The following is a 22,445-nucleotide window of genomic DNA, read 5'->3' on the forward strand; positions in this document are numbered from 1 at the left end:
AACAGTCATCTTTATGAATAGCAAAATCATTGGGTTAAGAGGAAAGTATTTTTAAAATGATTTGTTAGAACTAATATATGACATAGTAAGCTACCTGCCACATCGTTAATTTAAGCAAAACATTTATGAGCAACACTACAATATACCTTTGGGTATAGATATGCTCCAATTTTGCCACTTTATCAGTATTAGCCTGAGAATAATTGTATTTGAATTTATATACTGGGGCATGGGTCTATCATTGCTTGGGCCTGAAATACTCCCACAACTTCCACAATATGCACTAATGTGCTTAAAAATATCTTGTAAATCTTCTTTTCTTTAAACTTCTTTACGGTTCATAATTGAACTGTGATCCTTACGTGTGAGCTATGTCATGATTTAATATTAACCAAAATTAATAGCCAACCTTAAGCTTCTTTATCTTGGCCTACAAGCTTCCTGGTTCCTTCGCATTTACAGTTCTCAGGCAGTTTCTGTTATTTAAAGGCTCTTGGGAGCAAATGTGTTGGTAATAGAGTACCACGTAGCTAGCTTTTGTTCAATAATAAAATACAGGTCACTGTGAGAGATGGCAAATGTTGAGAAAAAAGTACACCTGGGTAGCAGGTTAAGCCCATGTCTTTTAAAAGCCCGTTATTCAGGGAGGAAATGATCCAGGTCTTATGAGATATTAAAAGCAGAATAACTTTGAAGCAACAAGAGAAAAATGAGGTCCAGAAATGGGAGCAAATTAGGTAAGGGGAAAAAGAATGAGCCAGAATAATAAGTTGGTTTGTCTGTGGCTCAAGAACTTCCTTTCTTATGGAGAGAGACCTTTTACAAAGGCATTAGTTAGAATATAATATTTGAGATGATGACTTATATATAACCGATTTTTAATATCCACAAAATGTTTTTATCAATAATTTCCCAACATAATCTACTATATTTTGTGTATTTGTATATCATAATAATGCTAATAATAGTAATAATAATAATAATTCTCCTTTTTCCTTTCTTTAAATTATATTTCTTTCCCTTTGAGTCAAACCCTCAAAATCTTTCCCATTTTTTTTTTTTAAGTAAGAGAAAAATGCCAAATAGTATCAGGCTTCAGCCCTAAAACTGACTGGATGCCTAATAATAGCCATGCTAAGTGCTGGGAATATAAGATGAATATGACCCAATTGATTCAAAACCACCATTTTAGCATTTTGTTTTAGCCAATGGTCTCTAAAACCCATATTAATTCTTGCTATGGCAGTAGATGCTGGTTTTTATTTATTCCATGGACTATCTATCCTTAAAAGAATGCCCAGAGTTTTGGCCTACCCTATGAGGTTAGTCTAATCTTGGTGCCAGTTCGAAATACTGTCTTTAAGCCTTCCATTTTGAGGACTGACACGTTTCCATAAAATAAGAAGAAATAGGGCATGAGGACCAACAAGGAAACAATAACAAATACAGATGGGTTTTCTTTCATTAGAAAGGGGATCTATACCATGTTTTGGGCATACTCTGTGCTTTAACTCGTGTGTGTGTGTGTGTGTGTGTGTGTGTACAGATTGTAGAAAAGATACAAAATCTCCCTTCCATCCCTGACACTGCACCAGCCAAAGTTTATATGTTCTTGGAAGCATATCCTCAACTCATTGCAGATGACCAAAAATCAAGCTAATGTGCTATTCCCTTCTTGTATCAGGAGGCTGCTTCCCTCTGGAGAGGGCATCTGTGACCATTTTGGTCCTCTAATCACACCCTAAATCTTCCCTCCATGAAACCACCTGAAGAGAAGAAAAAGATGCAGGGCATCAGTGTTCACAAGCATCCCCCTTTTTAAAGGTTAGCATTTATTATTGATACCCCGCTGTTCTCCAGCAGGTGTTCTCATACCACAGAGTTCCCTCATGACTCCTAAACCCGGCTTCACAGGCAGTAGAAGATTCTTCAGCTTAGTTCCTGTTAGCTTTGCAGGGCCTCCGTAGGCCCTACAAACTGTATCCAAAGCCACTGCTGCTATTCACTTTCTCCTTCGTAGTTTTTATAATTCTCCTGCTCACACAAAGTACTAGCTGGTGATTTCATTTTGTGGTGAGGTAGATAATTGAGGGAGAGGAAAACAGAATTTCATCGTGACCTAAAGATTGATAATTTGAACAAATGTATGAATAAATGTTTCATAGGCAGTGAGATGAATTGAATTTTCCATGGTGCTTGAGAAAGGAGGCCCCAGTCCTTTCTCATTCATGGTACAATTGAGATTTGAATCCACATTATGTGCACATTGAATGTATCTCTAAGGATAGAATCTCTCAGAGCTCTCACAACCAGTATCTCCTCATCAGGGTCGACATTCAGCAGATGTGTGAACTGTTACAAGCACAGGAAATATTAATATCAACAATTCATTTTGACATATCCTAAGATTAAGATAGTGCTCTTTTATTTCCTTTAGTATCACTGACAGTTTGGCCTGCAAATCTTTCCCCTCAAATTCATGTCTCTTATAAATCAACAATATTCCACAAATTCCCAAGAGGAAGAAGAAAAAAAAGAACTGCATCACGTTATTTGGGGTGGGTGGTGGTAAATTTTGTTCCATATGAAACTCTCCCTTTTGACTTGTTACCCTACCTGATTAGTAACATTAAAGTGTGACCATCCTCTCTGTAAAATTTAGTCATCAGAAAAATAACTCAGTGTTGCAAAAGTGCTATCTCAGCATTTTCTATTTTTCTTTGTGGGAAGGAGACAAGAGACCATATCAGAATTTGGATAATCGTAATTGGTGGTATGTCAGTGTTAGTCAAATTGCACTATGGAGAGGTATGTCTACCAACTTTTCTTTGAAATTGACTGTATTGCCGTAAGTATGTTTTATCAAAGCATTTTCTGGGGCAACAGATCTGAAAACATAAACTTTATGTAGCATTGTTCTTCCTTAGATATTCCCCTTTAATATGTCTTTTCTTTTTGAAGATGAAATAAAAGTACATAAAAGAGTTCTGGGAATAGGCAGCTATATGTCGTAAACACCCTTCACTCCCCCTCGCCCAAGGCCCCCAGCCCCAGAAATTTGGAAATGATTTGATTGAAGTGATGACTGCCTTGATCTTGTTTGAATACTCCTCCTTCTTCATTGTCTTCTTCTCTCTATGGGAGGCAACAGCCCTGTCATGGAGTCACTCCTGGGAGAGAAAGAGGTATTTCAAGCAACCATATTTTCCAAACACAAAATTGAGACACATGGCCTGACAATGACATAATATTTGAAGTAGGTACTGTGTGCAAAGATCCAGAACATATGGTTGAAACAATTTTCTTATAAAAAGCAACTATTAAGACACGCTCTAGATTCTTATTCACAAAAGGCACATTCTTCCATCCCTTTTATTCTCATTTAGAAATATTACCCACAAATCAGAAGACTGACCGGTTTGCCCTCAAACATGTTGTTTTGCCAGTGAGCGGAGCTCCCCGTTGACTGGAAAGTTAAATGCACAGCCATCAAGGAAGCAATGCAAACCAGACTGCCAAACATATTATGAATATGTTGCTCTTCTTTAAAATGCTAGTTGGTTTTTCATACTGGAGTATTGACTAACTGTCTGTGTTTGATGTATGGTTTACCAGCCTGATGTCGACTTATGGTTAGAGCTTAACTTGTTAGTTCTGCTTTTGCAGCCAATTCAGAATAACTACAGATGCCTCGAGATATTAAAATTGACTGCTCAAATGGACTCAGTGTGGGAGTTTCATTGGTTTTAAATTGATAACAGCTGAAAGAGTGAATGATTATAGTGTACATGGTCATAGGACACAGCTCTTTCATAGGAGCTCTTATGAACAAACTCCCTTAGGGTGGGAATCTTTTCTTTCTTTTTATATTGTAGTTATTTCTAAGCAACCTTGGGTTAAATTTTAAAATTGCACAGGCGTATGCAGAAGCCTTCCGAAGAAATAATTCCTGCGAAACAGACAAATTTTGATGACGTGGGTTTCTATTCTGGAGGGAACATTTAAAGTTAAGTAGCATTCCATAAGGTGGTAATTGTGTCTATTTCCCAGGCATCTGAGTTAAATAAGCTGTATAGGAAGCATAAACTGTCATAATAGAAGGGTTGGAGTGTTGTGTACATCTCTTTCTTCCACTCACACAAACCAGAGCTCCAAAGTACCTTATCACAGATAAGTCAAACAAAGCCTCTTCTTTGCTTTCTTATTCTCCTGGGAACAGTTATTATTGTTTTCATTATTTAAAAAGATGATCCGAACACTTTCTTCTCACACCGGAAAAAAAAAGAACACAAAAGAGAAATGAGGAAACTTTTCTCCCCTCCTCAGATCAGCAACACTTATATAAAGAGGTTTTATGAAAATGCACTTTCACAATTTAATAGTAGCTTAGGGAAAAAGCCCAGTAAAGAAAAGAATTCAGAGAAACTTAAAGAAGTTTATAAGAAAGAAGTATCTGTTTATATATGCCTTCTCCAACTTATATTTTTTTCCAAGAGTTCAGTGCCCTTACTACTTAATACTAGGACCTAACTCCATCCTATTTTCAGTTATCTCTAGCATTTTACCTTTGATATTCCATTATAAATATTGGAAGCATTTCATACAGCTAACTGATAGAAAACATCAATCTATAATAATAAGATTAAGTTGGGGTTTGTTGAAGAAATATAAAGCCACATATTAGGTACCTATTTCACATATTTATTTTGAAAAGAAAAAAACTGAAACCTTCTGCCCAGCTAGCGTATGCCAGACATGTAACAAATACCTAGTGCTAATGACAATCTGTGGAATTAGAGATTTATTTGACAATAACACCGACGATGCGTATGCTCAGACATGTAAGACAATCAAAATATAAAGGATGTTCTGATTGTAAAACTAAATAAGTCATATATATTCGGTCAATATTTATAAGAAAGTGTGTTATATATTTATTGCTCCCATTTTGCCCCAGATTCTAACCTGTGTACCTGGACTAAATCTTAAAATTACCCAATTTGATGCCTTTCTGAGATGCATATGGCCATTGAATCATGCTTTGTGTTGTGCTGGATAACTTACGTGGATAGCCAGCTAAGAGGCTGCTACAAGGATTGACATTTTCATAAGATCCAATTCCCTCAGAAATGTAAGAGCACAAGAGAGAAATTTTCATTCTGCTTCAACAGTTGTTGAGCTCCAATTTTTTCATGATTTTCTTATCTACCCATATTAGACGGGAGGGAGATTTTAAAGGAGATGTCATCCAAGTTAAACACATGTGAAGGTCATTAACTTGAATATATCACTCCTAACTTGTCCCTTTGAACTTGGAACTCAAACTCATAGGAGGAAAAGAAAGGTTGGAGGGGAAGAGAACTGGCCTCCGTTAACCTCACAATGAAGGAATCTATCATGCAACTAGAGGCTGAGAAATAAGAAAGCAGATGGGCTGAAAAGAATATCTTGAGGTTATCTTAATATCTTGAGATTCCAGATAGTCTAAACTTCAGAAAAGCCATCACTCCCCCAGACTCCATCCTCATTTGCCCCACCTCATACCTTCATTTCCCGAATAGTAGAATACTGTGTTTACATCTTTCGTCATTCCACATTTCAAATGCACTGGGACCTTGAGCATGTGACAATTTTTCCATCAAAAAAAAATTAATTAGCATAGGAGAACATTCAATATTGTGTAAAGAATTTGACAGGACCTCACTTAATGTTTTTAGAAACAATTAATATGTCAAAAGAGGAAGTAAGAGCCTGTTTTGGCTATAAATATGTTTATGTAATTACCAGTTGAAGAAGTCAAACATTTTAGGGAGAAAAAAAAAATAACAAGGTTAGGCCCTCTCTTCATCAAAAACAGAATTCCCGATGATGTCAGATATCTCAAATTCTCTAGCATATGTTCCCTTTATTCATGAACACACTCACGTGCACGCCCTTTAACCAGAAAGATCACATATGTATAGTATGAATGAATAATCTTGAAGAAAAGTAATATTGGTCAGAAATACAATGCTGATCACACACAAGGAGAGACAGTCACATCTGTGTGAAGTTCTGTTCAACTCAAGTGGCACGGTAATATGGAGAAAGCATTCCAGTGGTGGTTGCGCAATATAGAAATAGAAGTATTCCAAGTGTGACGACACAGTGCCGCATACCAGGCACCACACTGGTGGTAGACATGGATGTCTCCTACTCTAGGACAGAACGGGAAGCAGAAGTTCTGTCCAGGGAGCTGTGGCCTCAGAAGAGACTGATGGGCAGGAGATGGATAGTGGGGAAAACAGGGATCTTGGTCCAGTCCCAGAAGGTGAAGAATAAATAGCCCATCCAAATAAAGTTGGGGATATGGAACACTCATTGTATTTGAGGAATTTTGGAGATGGTATTAAATACTTATGAGCAAAGTTTTAGCGGAAAGCACTTTCCTGTGATAACCCAAAGCCATCTGTTCCTACAATTAGTTAGTGTAGTATGAACATTACCAAAAGCCCAAAGGAAACTTCTGTCTCCCAGATGCAATTCTCTCAGTCAAGAGTCTGAGAGGCTGGCATGGACATGTGTGCTGAGCTTCAGTTTCACATACCAAGCTGGATCATAGACACTCATCTGAGATCTGCTAGAAGGAGTCTGTGCTAGTCGATTTGGCACACCATTTAGCGGCTAGAAGTGGTCTAAGCAACCTCTGCTAGAAAAGGTTCCCAGGCTGTTGCCCCCATTATCACCAGCCTAGAATCCTAGACTCCAAGAATATCTAACAAGAAATGCAGCTCCTTCTTGGGAAAAAGAGATACTTGAACACAAAACTGTACTTAGTTTTATAGATGTTTAAATATATAAAGAATGCTTGCAATAGTGAAATATACGAAAGACCATTTTCTTCATTGGATCTAGATACATATGGTGTGAAGTGATAAGGTGGTGGTGACAAGCTCTCCCTTGCTATTTGAAAGAGCTATATGCGTTCTATTTTACTCAGGAAAACAATGTATTGCAGTCATTAAGCCATAAAGATCACTGAATTTTGAAGTAGATCTGAAGTCTAGTCTTGGCTCTGCTACTTACTTGCTTTGAGAGTTTGGACAAGGTAATGAAATTTTCTGTCCTAACACTTTCCAGATAATACCTCTTACAATTGTTGATACTACACAAAGAACAATTAGCATAGCAAATAAGAACTATTAATTCTCATATTCTACTCTTAATTCTACTCTTTCTATGGCCTGGCATACTGCAAGCATTTCTCCTGAATGCAGAGTAGGTATTCTGAAAATTGCAAAACAGATAAATCAGGGTGAGATTTTTGTGGCATCGCATTAATAAAGCCAACATGTGGAGCATTCTCTGTGCCTCACCTTGTGCTTGTAGCTTGGCGTGCACTCCCAAGTGATAAGGATGAAGGACAACTGTGCTTACATTTCTTTATGCTTTGATTGTTATTTCTATCACCTACTCATATATATATATTCTTTAAATCACCATGTTCCAAGAGGATACAAAGATGCATAAAACAGAGTTTCCCATGAAATGAGTAAGGGAGATAAAGGTACAACAAATATGACATAATATATCAAATGTCAAATGCTTTAGGGACATTGAGGTCATGGATTTGGGGAAATTACAAGTGGGAAAAGTGTGAGAAAGATTCATGTTTCCTTTATGCTGTGGTCTTTAAACTGAGTCTTGACTGTGAGCATTTGGACATGTGGAGAGCTGGTTGAGACATTCAAGGTGCATAATCGTAGGAAAGCATGAGAATGATGGTTTGTCTGCAAGGGAGAGGGTTGGATGAGAAGTGTCTGTGGCAGGTATTTTGGGCAATGCAAGGAGTTTGTACTTGATTTTATAGGCAATTTTATTATTCACTTAGTGCCCATTATCCATTTTTATTTATTTGGCAAACATTTATTGGGGACCTCCATGTGGAAAACAATGGGCTGGATACTGGGCCCAGGAAGATGTATAAGATGCGATTCCTTCCTTCCAAGTTAGACACTTTAGCACTGCTTAGAAATATTCTACATCAAATAAAAAAAGCTCTTCCATACCCTGCAAACTTGTCCCCACTTTAGAAGACCAATGAAAAGACATATTAATGCTTTTGATCTAGTTTTACTTAATTCCTATATAACCACAGTGGGCCATGCCCCAGCAGCCTGTGGATATGAACGAGGTAACACAGATATTAAGGCACCAATATCATAAGTTGTGACACCCACTTGTATAACCATAGCAACTCTGGCTTTATCCTTCTCTAAGGTCTCCCTGGTTATTTCTGGGAGCACCTGGAATGTATTGCATTTGATACCCCATTACCTAAAAAATGCCCAAGGCAGGCATCTCACCACAGCCATGTAGTCAGTATCTCCGGAGAGATGGATTCCTCACCTCCTCGGTACTGTCCAAGAGCTTCCAAATCTACAAAACCTTCCACATGCCAAACGGTTCCCTAAACCTCTGGTTCCCACAGCATTTTTAGATTCTCTCTGTCTCCAGAGCAAATGGGGAGACTGCTCTTCTCAGCCACCTTCATGTTTCACCTGGGGTGTTAGGACTTAAAGCAACAGCTCTTAGGCTAAATCTCAAAAAGTGAGAAAATGGCTTCTTCCCATTCCGTGTGAAGCCTTTTCCTCAAAAGAAGTCAGATCTACTCCCTGGGGCTTAGCTGGGATACACGCACAATTTTGCCATCTCTCAGAATTCCCATTGACCCCCGCAAGCTCAAAATTCCTCTAAAATCACTGTCTTTTCACCCACTAATATCAACACTTCAATTTAGACATCTGGATGGTGAACATCATTGCACTAATTTAGTAGGCAAACCCAACTGAGCTATTCCATTCCACCCTTACATGCACTCCTTCCCCCAATGGGAGGTCTGGTTAGCCAGAAAAGTAATATAAATAAAGAGTGTGCAATAAACCCAGAGAATGTGCGGTATACAAAGTGTATCTCACAATGAGGTATCTATTTATTCAGTTCCGTGGGCAGCTTCGGGACAGGATAAGGTGTTTTAGAAGTGTTATTGCATAGTCACTTTCTAAAGGGAGGGCTGAAAAAAAAAAAAATAAGTGCTGAAAAAGAGAAACAGACTATATTTGACTGGAAGCCCAAAAGAGACAAAATGTTTCAAAAACATGTGCATCATGACCTACTAATTTAGGCTCATAACCTCCTCTCTCCAATTACATTCCTGGAAATGTTTGTTTGTTTGTTTGTTTGTTTTTCAATTTCTTTGCATAGAATAACCAGAGGACCACATTGTTCAGAGCTGCCCATGGGGAAGAGGCAGACCTGCGCAGAGCTTACACCACACCTCCACGGAGCTAGCCAACACTTCCAGAGAACCACGTGATTCCCTGGCTCTTAATATGGTTTATTATAAAATCCTTTACCTGCCTCAAAGCTCTTTTCATCAAAGCTGCTTTTAAGCTGAAGCTAAGGACCAAAGAATGCCTTTAACAGAATCCTGAAATAGCTTTTAACCCGAGGCTGACGAGAGAAAGTGCTTTTAACCTAAAGTGCTTTCCTCTTAGGTACTTGAGCATGTACCTAGCACTCAGCATTAGTGGCTATGAGAACACCCTTAAGACCCAAATGAAAGAGACTCCATTATAGATATTCAAACCCGTTATATTAATATATTACAAGTAATATTTGAAATCATTAAGAAGTTTTACTCCAACTAAATTTGAATCTTTTCTTATTGAACTATGCATTCATGCAAATAAATTGAAGTCTTACCACCTGGGATTCTAACAAATCTATGCTGATATTAGGAAAAGTACAGTGTTCTTTCTAGATTTTACTTTAAATCAGAGTGAGCCAAAATTGCCACACCTTCTCTACCCTAAAAGAATCTCTCAACTTTTATCAGTCACTGAGTGATACTTCCAGCCTTAGTCCATATTCGTTGGGCTGACAAGGTAAATGAAATCATTTAAAATTAATTCAATCAATTATCTGAGTAAATTTTATGGATCAAGTTTTCTCCCTCGACTTGTCACTCAAACAAATAAAAGTACTGATTTCACGACACACACGTTACCTGACTTACGTGGTTCAGCTTAACACTTTTCAACTTTATGATGGTGCAAAAGTGATATGCTTTCAGTAGAATCTGTGCTTCAGATTTTGAACTTTGACTTTTCTTCCTGGGCTAGCGATATGTGGTACTGGGCAGTGGCAGCTCCCAGTCAGCCATGTCATCATGAGGGTGAACAACCCATACACTTACAACATTCTGCACCCATACGGCCATTCAGGTTTTCACTTTCAGTATAGTATAGGATCAATTTACATGAGATAGTCGACACTTTATTATAACACAGGCTTTGTGTTAGGCGATTCTGCCCAACTGTAGGCTAATGTAAGCATTCTGAGCACGTTTAAGGTAAGCTGGGCTAAGCTATGATGCTCAGTAGGTTAGGTGTAGTAAATGCATTTTTGTCTTATATTTTCAACTGATGATGGGTTTATCGTGACATAATCCCATGGTAAATTGAGGAAGATGTGAGTAAAGTTCCTACTAAGTCAAGTAAGTAGACAATCTAATGATAAAAGTTTTAACTTCAGAATAATTACAGTAAGTTATGTGATTGAGCAATTGAATTTTATGGACAGTTTCCTATTTTAAGAATACAAAGTATATCTAAATATGGGATAAGTTGGCAAAACTTGATGTCTTTGAATTTTATCCCCTTCTTCTTTTGCTAGTCCCCTCTGTAATTCCAATGACATGAAGACAGGCAAACCCCAAACAGAAAATATCCTCAACCCAAAATGTCAATAATCAGTCTTTGCTAAACAAAAGTTAGCCATGTTAAGCATTCAAAACGCACTAAAGCAAACTAAACTGAAATATATTTCCCTCCAACTTACCTGATCATAGCGCAAACTTTAGATAGAAATCATATTCTTTTACATACACTGTTTTCTCTTTCTCATTCGTTCTTTCATTTTTGTATTCATTTGTCAACCAGAAGAGAATGTAATAGAATGCAAATAAATAAATAAATAAATAAATAAAGCAATAGAAATACAAAGGGAAGAGGGGCACCTGGGTGGCTCAGTTGTTAAGCATCTGCCTTTGGCTCAGGTCATGATCCCAGGGTCCTGGGATCAAGCCCTGCATCAGGCTCCCTGTTCAGCAGGGAGCCTGCTTCTCCCTCTCCCTCTGCTTCTCCCCCCTGCTTGTGCTCTCTCATGCATGCTCATTCTCTCTTTCTCTCTCAAAAAAAAAAAAAAGGGAAGAAATTACATGTATCTTGTTCACTGTGTATAGTTTCCTTCACCTTGAATATTCTTTTCCAGCTTCCTTTATCTAGTAAACCTATTCATTTTCATGCTTCCAGCTCAGTTACCAACTCCATGAAGCCATCCCTGTCTTCCTCATTCTGAGTTAGTCCTCTCTTCTCTTTATCCCGAAATTATAATTTCCTCATTTGATTATTGTACTATCTTTCTCGCTGGACCGTGAGCTGTATTTTGTAGACTAAAGACCTTTTTACTCAATTTTACTTCCAGAGAAGTTGTTGCCTGGGAAGAGGTAGAAAGGAAAGGAAGCTGGACGTGAAATCTTTCAGTGGTTTTACAATTACTCTTTATTTACAATTTCATCTTCTTTCTTCTGGAAACTCGTATGTCAATGGACACTCCTTTGATGAGCCTGCTCCTCTCACCAACCTCACAATGTTGGCTTATCCTATGTTATGTTCTTAGACTTCTCTTCCTTTTTTCATTCTTCTTCTCAGACTACTGGGTATTATTCAAATACTCCAACGCTGAAATATTGCAGTCCTGTAGCTTCAAGTTCTATCTGTAGGCTTTCTAAACTTAAAACTTCGGCTTCATGCTCCAGACTCTCAAGACTCCAAACTTGCATGTTCAAATGTCTATTTGTCATCTCCCAAGATGTTTGGTTGACATCTCACATTTATCTAGAGCAATCCAATCCTTGCTTACCCGGTTCTGGCATGTTCCCCTCAGGAAATACCCAGCCAACTGCCAGCTGAAGTCACCCTCTGTTCTAGTCTCTCTTCTGCTCTCGTCAGCAAACCCACCTTAAAATATACTCCAAATTCAACCACATTTTGTCCCATTGTTACCAGGCTTATCTAAGCACCATTACCTCTCCCTGGAATATGTTACCAACCCCTTGACTGGCCTCTCTGCTTCTTTTCTTGAACCTCTTAAATACAGTCTCCACACAGCAATTAGAAGGATCATTTAAAAACCTCACTCACATTATTTCACTTCCCTGCTCAATAATTGCTAATTACTTAGAATAAAATCATACTTAAAATAATAGCTGATGACCTTTCTGTGACCTACAGGGTTCTACCTGCTTTGGCCCCTAGGCCACCTTTTCAGTTTCATCTGCAAGTCTACTTCCTGTTTGTCACCTCACTCCAGCCACAAGGGCTTCCTTACTGCTCCCCGATTGCACCCTGCTTATTCCCCAGTCTTATGCATTTGCTACTCCTCTGATTGAACACACTCCCCATGTATAGGCATGGTTCACTCCTTCACTTCTTTTGATCTTGAAGACAGAGAGTGGTGTATGAGGACAGAGAGTGTTCTATTCATTATTCCATCCCCAGCAGGCCTTGAAAAATACTCAGGGATGGATACAAAAGATGAATGAACACAAAAATTCATGAAATATTCACTTGGTCAGACCATTCTTTATACTGTTGTGATGCTGTGCAGACGCATGTGGAGGGCAGTATGCATGTATATGTGTATATTTGTGTGTTGTATTGCTTTGGGTAAGGAGAGGGATGGAGAAGTATAGGATAAAGTTGCTGCCTAGAGTAGACAAATACTGAAAAATCTTATATGCAATCTTTCATTTGAGGTAATAAACTCATTGTTTAAAATAAAAATTTCTTTCTGGCTGGTAGACTCACTTAAATGTCCATTGCATTAATTAGACCAAAATTGAGTTGAGATCTATTTCCATGAGAGTTTAGGAGCTTAAAAGAAGGGGCCAAGGATGCCTGGATGGCTCAGTCAGTTGAGCAACCAACTCTTAATTTCAGCTCAGGTCTTGATCTCGGGGGTGTGAGTTTGAGCCCTGCATTGGGATCCATGCTGGATGTGGTGCCTACTTAAAAAAAAAGAAAAAGAAACCAAAGAGTACTTCATAGTAGTCTTGTTTGGGCTTGAGGGTGAAATCTTGAAAGGTGGGGACTGCTTAAAGCCTGAAAAGAGAAGAAAGAAAAGAAAATAGGAGAAGCTGGGGAAGAATTCCATCATTCTGTCTAAGTGACAGTGGACCTGTCTCTGAAATTCACCTTTGGGCTGCTACTCCTGCATCCAATTGTACAACTTTGATTGGAGGCTGCAGACTACAGCCTCCCCTTGTTTGGGGATATCTTCTCCATAGTCTGGGCAAATCTCCTCCAGGCCAGTCCTTCCAGAACAGACATTATTATTATCCAACAGGGACTTTAAAATCTATTAGGTTAATGAGCTACACAAGTATGAATAAACATGCAGGGGGAAACTATACACAAAAGTGTATATATTTAGAATTTCTATTTATTTAGATTCCAAACTACTTAAAAGTTAAAATAATTATGCTTTTCCCCCCTGTATTTGCCTCGTTTGAGAAAAAAACACAAGTAAACAAGGCAATGAGAGAAACTTACTTCACTTGCAGTGTATATTAGAGATTCAGCAGAGAATCAGCCCAATTTTTGGTGTCTGTGTATCAAAAAGCAGTAGCTGATACTTTTAATCAAAGCCCCAAGGCATTGTAAAATAACACAGTACTTTATGAAGCACTTAATATAGATTAAATTCAGTAGTGTTTTAGCATTAAACATATTTTTCTGAATCTTAGTTCAAAGAGATAAGCCATCTGTAAATTACAGTACTTACTTAAATCACCCATTTCTCCAAAAATTATCAGTAAAGTTGCAGTAAAGTTATATGATGAGGGCTTATATGGTGAGTATTTTAAAGGAGAAGAATAAAAAGTAATAAGGATAGAAGTGGAGAAAATATAAAAGATAAAAGTAAAAACAGGATTGTTTGATAAGTAATCTGAAAGTTTGGGTCTAGAGATCTACTCTCAAAAAGAAAACCAAATGTTACTTATAGTTTAAAATCAAAGGTAAATTTCAGTTAAATTGCTAAAATTACCCATGTTGAGAATATTACTTTTGCCCTTCAGTATCCACTGCCCCTCCTCTAGAGCAACCTATTGGGAGATGATAGGCCCATGTGTATAGCGTTGTGGAGGGAGAAATATTCCAAGTGCAGGCTACTTACTATGGAAGCTATCAGGGCTAAGTTTTTTCTTATCCCAACCCCATTTTTAACATAATCTCAACCAACTGGGCATCTCTGTTGGAACTTACCATCTTGAGCATCTGAAGAGTGTAATTTATCAGAACAATGCTGGTGGTGGGGATGGTAACGTAAATAGCATCCTGACCCAGCCATCAGAATTACAAGACTCCAGACCCAGCAGTGTATTTCCTCCTTCTTATTTCATGGATCTCCTTTGGACCTTCGGTTTGAAACATCTCCAAGACTGGTTCTCCAGCCTCGAGTAATTAATAAATTACTTTGAGTTCCTAGTAAGTTCTTGGAGTTCCTTCCCACTGTCATTCCTCGCTATCATTTGAATAAATTCTTTGTGTAAGATAGCCCTGGTGACAGGGCACCTGGGTGGCTCAGTCAGTTGAGTGTTGGACTCTTGATTTTGGCTCAGGTCATGATCTCAGGGTTGTGAGTTTGAACCTCATTGAGCTTCATGCTGGGTGTGGAGCCTGCTTGAAATCTCTCTCTCCCTCTCCCTCTGCCCCTTCTCCCCCACTTCGGGTGCATGCAGAGGCATACATGTGCTCTCTCTCAAAAAGAAATAAACTAATAAAAGATAAATAAATAAATAAAGCCCCAGTGTTTTGGTTATTTTTTTAGTCGCAGCCCAAACCCTTAACAAATATACCTCATGACCAAAATAATTGTCTGATTTTGGGGGGGATGGGTGGAGCTAAGCCACTCGATTTGTTATTATTGTTTTCTGTTCCCCTCTATGTTCTTCATGTATGTGTAGTTTTAGCTGCTTTGTTTTCCTTTTTAAAATTTACTAGACTAGCTGCAACGGCAGCCCTGTGTCCTGAAAGCAGAATAATCATTTTGAAAAGCATGTGGAGACTGTCTTCCTGGGTAAATGATGATAACACCGTCACATTATTTGAACATTTAACTGCCTCTATTGAGTAGTTTTCCTCATAGTTTTGATTCATTTGGAATCTAACTGACAAAGATCCCATTACTGGGTGTTCTTTCCATAATTTGTCAAAAAATATATAGCAGAGATGAGGGAGAATGAAGCTAATTTTTAATCTGGGAGACTTAACCTGGTTATGCTGATGAACTAACTAAATCGGTCAAAAGTTGGAGAGCTTAAAGATTAAAACCCACAATTTCCTAGTTAAACTCTAATTCATTATGTAAACAACATGATTTATAAGTGCAGTCATGTGGAAGGTCTATTTGTTTTTCTCACCAAAACACGCTTTCAGAGAAAAATTGCTGAAAATGGATTTTCTCCAACCAATGTGTTGCCTGCCACCCCGGTATAAACGCTGCAGCAGGAGGAGGAAGACATAATGATCACACTAGCCAAGGCCATAGGCATTTGTGGAGCATTCCAAAAATATTGGCACCTCCAGCAAGAGGTGTTTTCTAAATACAAAAAGTTGTTAAGAGAGGAAGAAAGGATTACCAGTGAGCCCACAGATGGGGATATAGGTAGGGAGTCTGGAGCTCGGGGTTCTGGGCTGCTCCGTTTTTTGGAATATCATAAGGAAGGGGAAAGCAGAAATAATCTTTAGTGTTGTGCCAGGACAACAGTCATGGAAGTTAAGGGGGCAAAGCTAGCTCATTAATGCTCGCCAAGACAACAGAATACTCTCTCTCCCTCCCCTTTTCCTTCTACTGTTTTAAGATAGAAAGTGCTATGGTCCAAACACATTCCTACAGTTTAATGGTCCTCTTTGGTGTATCAAACCCTGGACTGTATCAAATTTACAGATGGTGGCAATCCTACAGCAGCACTGAAATTTGACATTGACATTTTAGCTAAATCTCTATGATTTACTTTCTTTATTTTTTTTTCTATTTCTGTCTATGATTTACTTTCTTTAGATAACACTTTTTACTTTGCAAAGTCATTTAATGTGCATTATCATCTCCTCTAAGTTACATGATCCATCATTTTATGTTGAAGGCTAATGTTGTAGTCAAGATTCCTTTCATAGTAATTGATACAAACTTGTCTAAACTGCAAAAGTAAAAATGGAATTTAGTGGACTACTTAATTGAAAAGTCCAAGGGACAAGGATAGCTTCAGGCATGATTGGATCTAGGGGCACAAATACTATCAAATCTTTATTTCTTCTATCGCTCAGCTTGCTTTCCACTCTGTTGGTTTAATTCTCCAGTATGTTTTCCCAGAAGGTGGCAACATAACTTCTGGAAACTCAGACTCATATCCCAGTAGTTTATCAATTCCTGTAGAAATAAGGCTCCTCTTTCCTAGTAGCACTAGAAAAAGCCTTAGAATCTACTCCACCAGATCAACTTGGGCCATGTGTTCATGTCTGAACATGAAGAAAATCATGTTCATCCCTGGAACTAGAGGTGGTGGAATCAGTGCTACTCAGAACAAATGGCAGCCAACATGAGAAAGGCATCATCCCCTAGGGAAAATCAGAGTGATCTTACCAGAGAATAAGAGGACAGTTACAGGGCCAGTAAAACCAATAGACATCCACCATACTCTTCCTAACCAGTATCATCTGTAACAGTGGATCTCACTGTTGAGCCAAGACTGGCACTTTCTATTGTGGGCGTAAGCCCTCTCCTGAAAACTTTTGGTCAATGCTATGTTCGTGTTCTGGTCAAGTTTATTTGGTTGCAATAAACAGAAGCTCATTCAAAAATATTCAAATAAAATGGGAGTTATTGTCACAACACAAGGTATGTCATGGTACCCCATGGAAAAGATAGATGATCTCTGGAGTCAGGCATCAGAAAGTGAGGACCTAGGGTGTGTCTGCTTCATTCACCTCTCTCTGCAAATTAGTTCCTGGGCCCAGTCACCCATTGCACACAGCCATCTCCCCATATGGCTGCCCCTGGCATCCAGTGTCTAAATCTAGCCAGTTTTACTATTTAAGTCCCTGGCACTAACTACCTCAGTCTGTAGTATCCCAATTCTAATCATTTTGAGGGAGAATTTCTTTGCCTTGGCTTGGGTTATATGACAGCCTTGCATTTAATCAGCTTCACCACAGAGACTAAATTCTTAATTCCAGAGCCATACCTTGTTGGGTGAGTACAGCCAGTTTAAAGAGAGGCTAGAATTTAGAAGACAATTTTTGGCTTTTCTGGTAACTAGTCAAAGCAAACATCTCCCTTCTGCCTAATGATGTTGATCATATCTAGGCTCTTTTCTCACCGGGACACTATTGGCAATCAGGAGGGGACAGTTTTTCAATGAGGGATTGCCTACGCTTGCCTGGACCATCCAGTAAGTGGCAGTGATGCACCTCCCCCACTTCCCACTTTAGAACAACCAGAAGTAGCCAGTAGCACACCTCGTCCCCTCCGGCGCATTATGGCAGAACACCCTGCAGTTGAAATTCACTCCTATCCACCCAGCTCAAAATCTTTCCCAAGTCCCATCTTCCCTTATAATTAATGAATTCCCAGCACTTAACTTCTTAAAGCAGGAGTGCATTTGCTGTTTTCACTTCCTCGCCTTCTCTTCAAACCTTGTCCACCACCATCTGCTTTTCAGCTTCATTCTTCTACTAACGCCATTTTTCCTCATGGTCACCAATAGCCTCTGAATTGTCAAAATTCAATGAGAACTTTTCACCTTTATCTCCCACCATCATTCTTCTGCATCTGAAATGCTTATCCTCATTCTTGAATACCTATCTCTTTATTCTTCTCCAAACCTTCAGGGTTCCTTCTGCATGTCAGTCTCTTTTACTCAAGCAAGGAACTAGGAAGACCTCTCTCTGGTGGGTTGACTCACCTTCTGTATCCAGTTAACAAATCCTACAAAATCACCCCTTCTTTCTGTTGTCACAGGTCAGGTTCTTACCTTTTTCCTTTCCCTGAACCCTGATACTTTGTAACTTTGGACATAGGATTCAATATTTTGGTGTCTCTGTTTCCTCTCCCATAAAATCAGGTTAATAGTATCTACCACCAAAGGGTTGAGGATTCATGTAAAGATTTAATAAGTTAGAATACATAAAATACTTTGAACCATGCCTGGCTTAGTTTAAGGGTACAATGAAGCTTCACTGCTATTATTACATAGCCTTGAGATAGCATTAATCACATTATATTATAAATGCTTGTGAGAGTTATCCACCACCACCACCCCAGACTGTAGGAGATCATGCTTCATGCATCACTGCATTTTCCGGCAAGAGCACAGTGTTTGGCTTATAGTGGGCATGTTATAGCTACTGAATGAGTGAATCAATATTTGTATTCTTTACAATATCCAGCACATGGCAGGTGCTAACGAAATATGCACTGAATTGAATTTGATAGAATTGAATTGATAGGGAGAGAATACAGAGTAAAAAGTGCCGTCATATTAGGTAAAGCATAATGAGTTCATTTTAAGGGAGGAGAAATTTCCTTTGGGACTCCTCCTTGGGTTGAATCTAAACTGATGTATGATTCCACAATCCTAGCAAATTTAGAATTGTTTTAATCTATTTATTTGCTCCCCAGTTTCAGTTTCCATGTCCTGTCAATTCTCTTTGTTGTCATTCTCATAGCGTAGCTTAGGTCACCAACAACCTGGACTCCTGTTATCATCTTTATCAGTAAGCTATTGCTGCATAACAAACAAACACAAAATCTCAGTGACATACAGCAGGAAGCACTTACTTCTCATGTGTCTGTGGGTCAAGTAGCCTGGGGCAGGTTTGACTGGACAGCTCTACTTTAAGCAGAAGGTCTGACTAGACTTGTCTCCTAACTGAGCATTGGCTTCAGTCTCTGCCATATGTATTTATTCTGGATCCCAGACTGAAAGGGCAACAGCTACCCAGGGAAGTTCTTGTCTTGGCAATAACAGAAAAGCAGTCAGGTGAGTAGAAATGTACAGTGCATCTTAAGACCTACATCTGGAACTGACACATGGTCATTTTTACTCACAGTACGTTGGCCAAAGCAAGTCTACAGCCAAGCCCAATATCAGTGAAATGGGAGAAATAAATGTTGCCCACTGTAATAAGTTTTCCCACACAGTCACATGGCAAAAGCGGTGAATGTACAGATCTAATTCAGAGAAGATGAGAAGAATCATGAACAATGATTAAATTTACCACAACTCTATCCTGACTCTGGTCTCCATAACACCTTCTTAGGTGATCACATTAGCCTCTTAACTAATCTCCTTGTGTTCAGTCTTCTTCACAATCTGTGCCTCCATTTGGTTATGAATGTTTTGGCTGTAGGGGATAGAATGCACAGTTAAAAATGACTTATATTATCTCACTAAATAAGAAATCTAGAAAAAAAAATGATTTAGGTTTAGAACTTCAACAATGTCTTTGAGGTCTGGGGTTTTTTGTGACTTTTTTAATCATGTTAGCTTTTGTCTGCAAGCTTGGTGTCTCATGGTGATAAGATTGTTGCAGTAGCTCCAGCGTCACATGATTGCACAACGATATCCAAAGCAGGAAGAAAAAAGAAAGAGTGCCTCATACATGCCTCTCCTTTTAGCTGGTTAAAAAAAAAAAAAAATCTCTTGTAGCTTCCCAAGTCATTTCTCCTTACATTTGACTGATTATAGCGGTCTAATTACTCAGATCTGCAAGGAAGACAGAAGTCAATAGGGAACATTTTCAGCCTCTATCTTACGAATGGACTCTAAAAACAAGAAGTCATGAGGGGAATAGTGTATGTATAAGAAATCATTGGTGTCTGCACACTTTCAAATAATTTAACCTACCTGACTAAAATATTTAAGGCTCTTATAACACATCTTCATCTTCTTTTAAAGCTTAATACATCAAGATTTCTCTAAATAAGAATGAGTGAATGTATCCCTCAGCACATCTCATTCTTCCTGCCATTTTTCCCCATCACTGATGTGTTTGTATACCTTCCTTCCATCTTCCCTAAATGGCCTTTTGTCCCCTCTCTTACCTCTTCACTTAGATCTTACTTTTCCTTGAGGATTTGTTTCTTCTCTGGGAAGTCTTCTGTGGGTACCAAAGACTGGTCTGGTGTCCTGCCACATGCTCAATAAATATTTGTGAAATTGATTTGAATAATAATTTCCTTTAGAAGTTTTTATACTTTATAGCATTTCTTCCTGACTATAATCTCTAGCCAATTTAAATTATTCCAACTGAAGTTGTGGATTATTTTTCTTAGGTAATAGTTTATGTCATTTTTTTTTTTCTTATAGTGGTGGCTGTTTTTGAACAAGTCTTTGTTACTTGACCAAGGATTCAAAGCAAATACACATGATTATTTCCCACTTCTCTACACTCTGTTGATGTTTGGGGTTTATCATCTTTCTGTCTCTTAGATGAAAATGTACATTTTCATACTGAAATATGTTTGTGCTTTAGCCTTAATTACTCTCCTCCCTGCTAGGTTGTCCTTAACTCAAGCCATCAACTTTTCTAAGAAATGGATGAAAATCATGACTTCCTTCAAGTCTCATCACATTCCATTTTGACTGCCCCTTTGTAATATTTCACTTACCAATCTGTTATGCTGCATTTTATTTTTCTCCCTACTTCTACTACAAATATTTTTTGAAAATCATTGAAGACCTCCACTGATGATTAAGACAATGTCTTTAATAAATGTTTATTGAACTTCTAGTATATGCCAAACATTGTCTACTTACTAGGGACCCAGTAAGAAAGGAAATAGGTATAGTCTTTACTCTCCTTGGTTTTGCATTCTAAGCAGGGGAAAACTAACCAGTAAGCACATCAATCCAATATGCCAGGCAGAGATAAGTGCTCCAAGGAAAGTAAAACAGGAAAGTATCATGGAGAGTTCCTATTGCAGTGCGGCCATTTTTTAGAAAAAAAAAAAAAGTGGGTAGGAAAGGCTACAAAAGAGACCTAATGCAATGGAGTTTCATGCAGAGGTCATAATAAGTGCAAAGTCCCTGAGGCAGAAGTGGGCTTGGCATAGACAAGAATCAGTAATGTGGACAGCCAGCAGGCAAGTGATGACGGGGAGAGAGGGGAGAGGGAGCAAATGAACTCAATTAATGGATGAAAGGGCAGGTCATGTATTACCTTAGAAGTTGCAGTAAGGAACTGGAGTTCATTTTGAGCAAGATGGGAAGCCCTTGAACCTACTAAATATTTGATTCATTCTCAGTAATAAAATCTATGCTGTTTTTAAAAAATTGGGAAATGGATGGTGGTGAAGATTACACAAGAATGTGCTTGGGGCGCCTGGGTGGCTCAGTTAGTTAAATGTCTGTCTTCGTCTCAGGTCATGATCTCAGGGTCCTGGGATCGAGTCCCGCATCAGGCTCCCTGATCAGCGGCGAGCGTGCTTCTCCCTCTCCCTCTGCCTGCCGCTCTCCCCTGCTTGTGCTTGCTTTCTCTCTCTCTCTGACAAATAAATAAATAAAGTCTTTAAAAATTTTTTTTAAAAAAAGAATGCGCTTAATGCCACTCAACTGTCCATGTAAAAATGGTTACAATGGTAAGTTGTATGTTATGTATATTTTACTGCAATAAAAAATATCTATGAGCAAATCCTGTAGGCCAGAGTCTGTGCTAAGCCCTGGTGACCATACAAACACATAGAGCCTGTAGGCACTCCAAATCTGCTTTGAGAAAATACATTCCATCTATTATAAATGTAAATACACAATGCAAGGTAGGATAAATCATGTTCCCAATGAGAAGACCAGGCTAGGATTTCAGAGTGTGTTCTCAGAAGCCTTAGTCTGGAGGGATGCCGTTTGAAATAAAAGGATCTTACTCAAATAAGTTTGGGAAATAGTGCATCCTCCAGCCCTTTGTGGGGATTCCCAGTGCAGAATGGCATGTCACAAGCTGTAAGAATACACATGAAAGAAACCTGTTTAACTTTGTTTAACCCAACATTGCTAAACCATTTTGATCATAGGCCTTTCCCCCCCAAATTGCCTATTAACATCCCGAGGAACTGGTATTCCAAAGAACTGATATTAAAGGAGACACAACACTGAGATAAGAAGAAAAGAGTTTGTGGAGAAAGTGTGGTCAGAGCTGAGCTATAAAGGGAAGGGGACACTTAGATGTCGAGGAAGGGCATTCAAGGCAGGAGAGATGTTAAGAAATCCACTTCAAAGTAAATCTGGAACTTGCCTCTTCAAAGATCATTGACCCACTGAACGAATCTTCTAAATATACTGATAA

At 38.6% G+C, this 22,445-nt stretch overlaps 1 protein-coding gene across 3 annotated transcripts in view; it reads left to right on the plus strand.

The window, feature by feature from the left end:
• The window catches only part of ARHGAP15 (Rho GTPase activating protein 15), a 600,173-nt gene that overhangs the window by 355,171 nt on the left and 222,557 nt on the right, over window positions 1-22,445 (plus strand). The gene's annotated exons all lie outside the window — the stretch shown is intronic.

The sequence above is a fragment of the Mirounga angustirostris genome, unplaced genomic scaffold (genome assembly GCF_029215605.1).
Source record: "Mirounga angustirostris isolate CCGP_5_RB_7025 unplaced genomic scaffold, mMirAng1.0.hap1 SCAF_3, whole genome shotgun sequence".
Taxonomy (NCBI): domain Eukaryota; kingdom Metazoa; phylum Chordata; class Mammalia; order Carnivora; family Phocidae; genus Mirounga; species Mirounga angustirostris.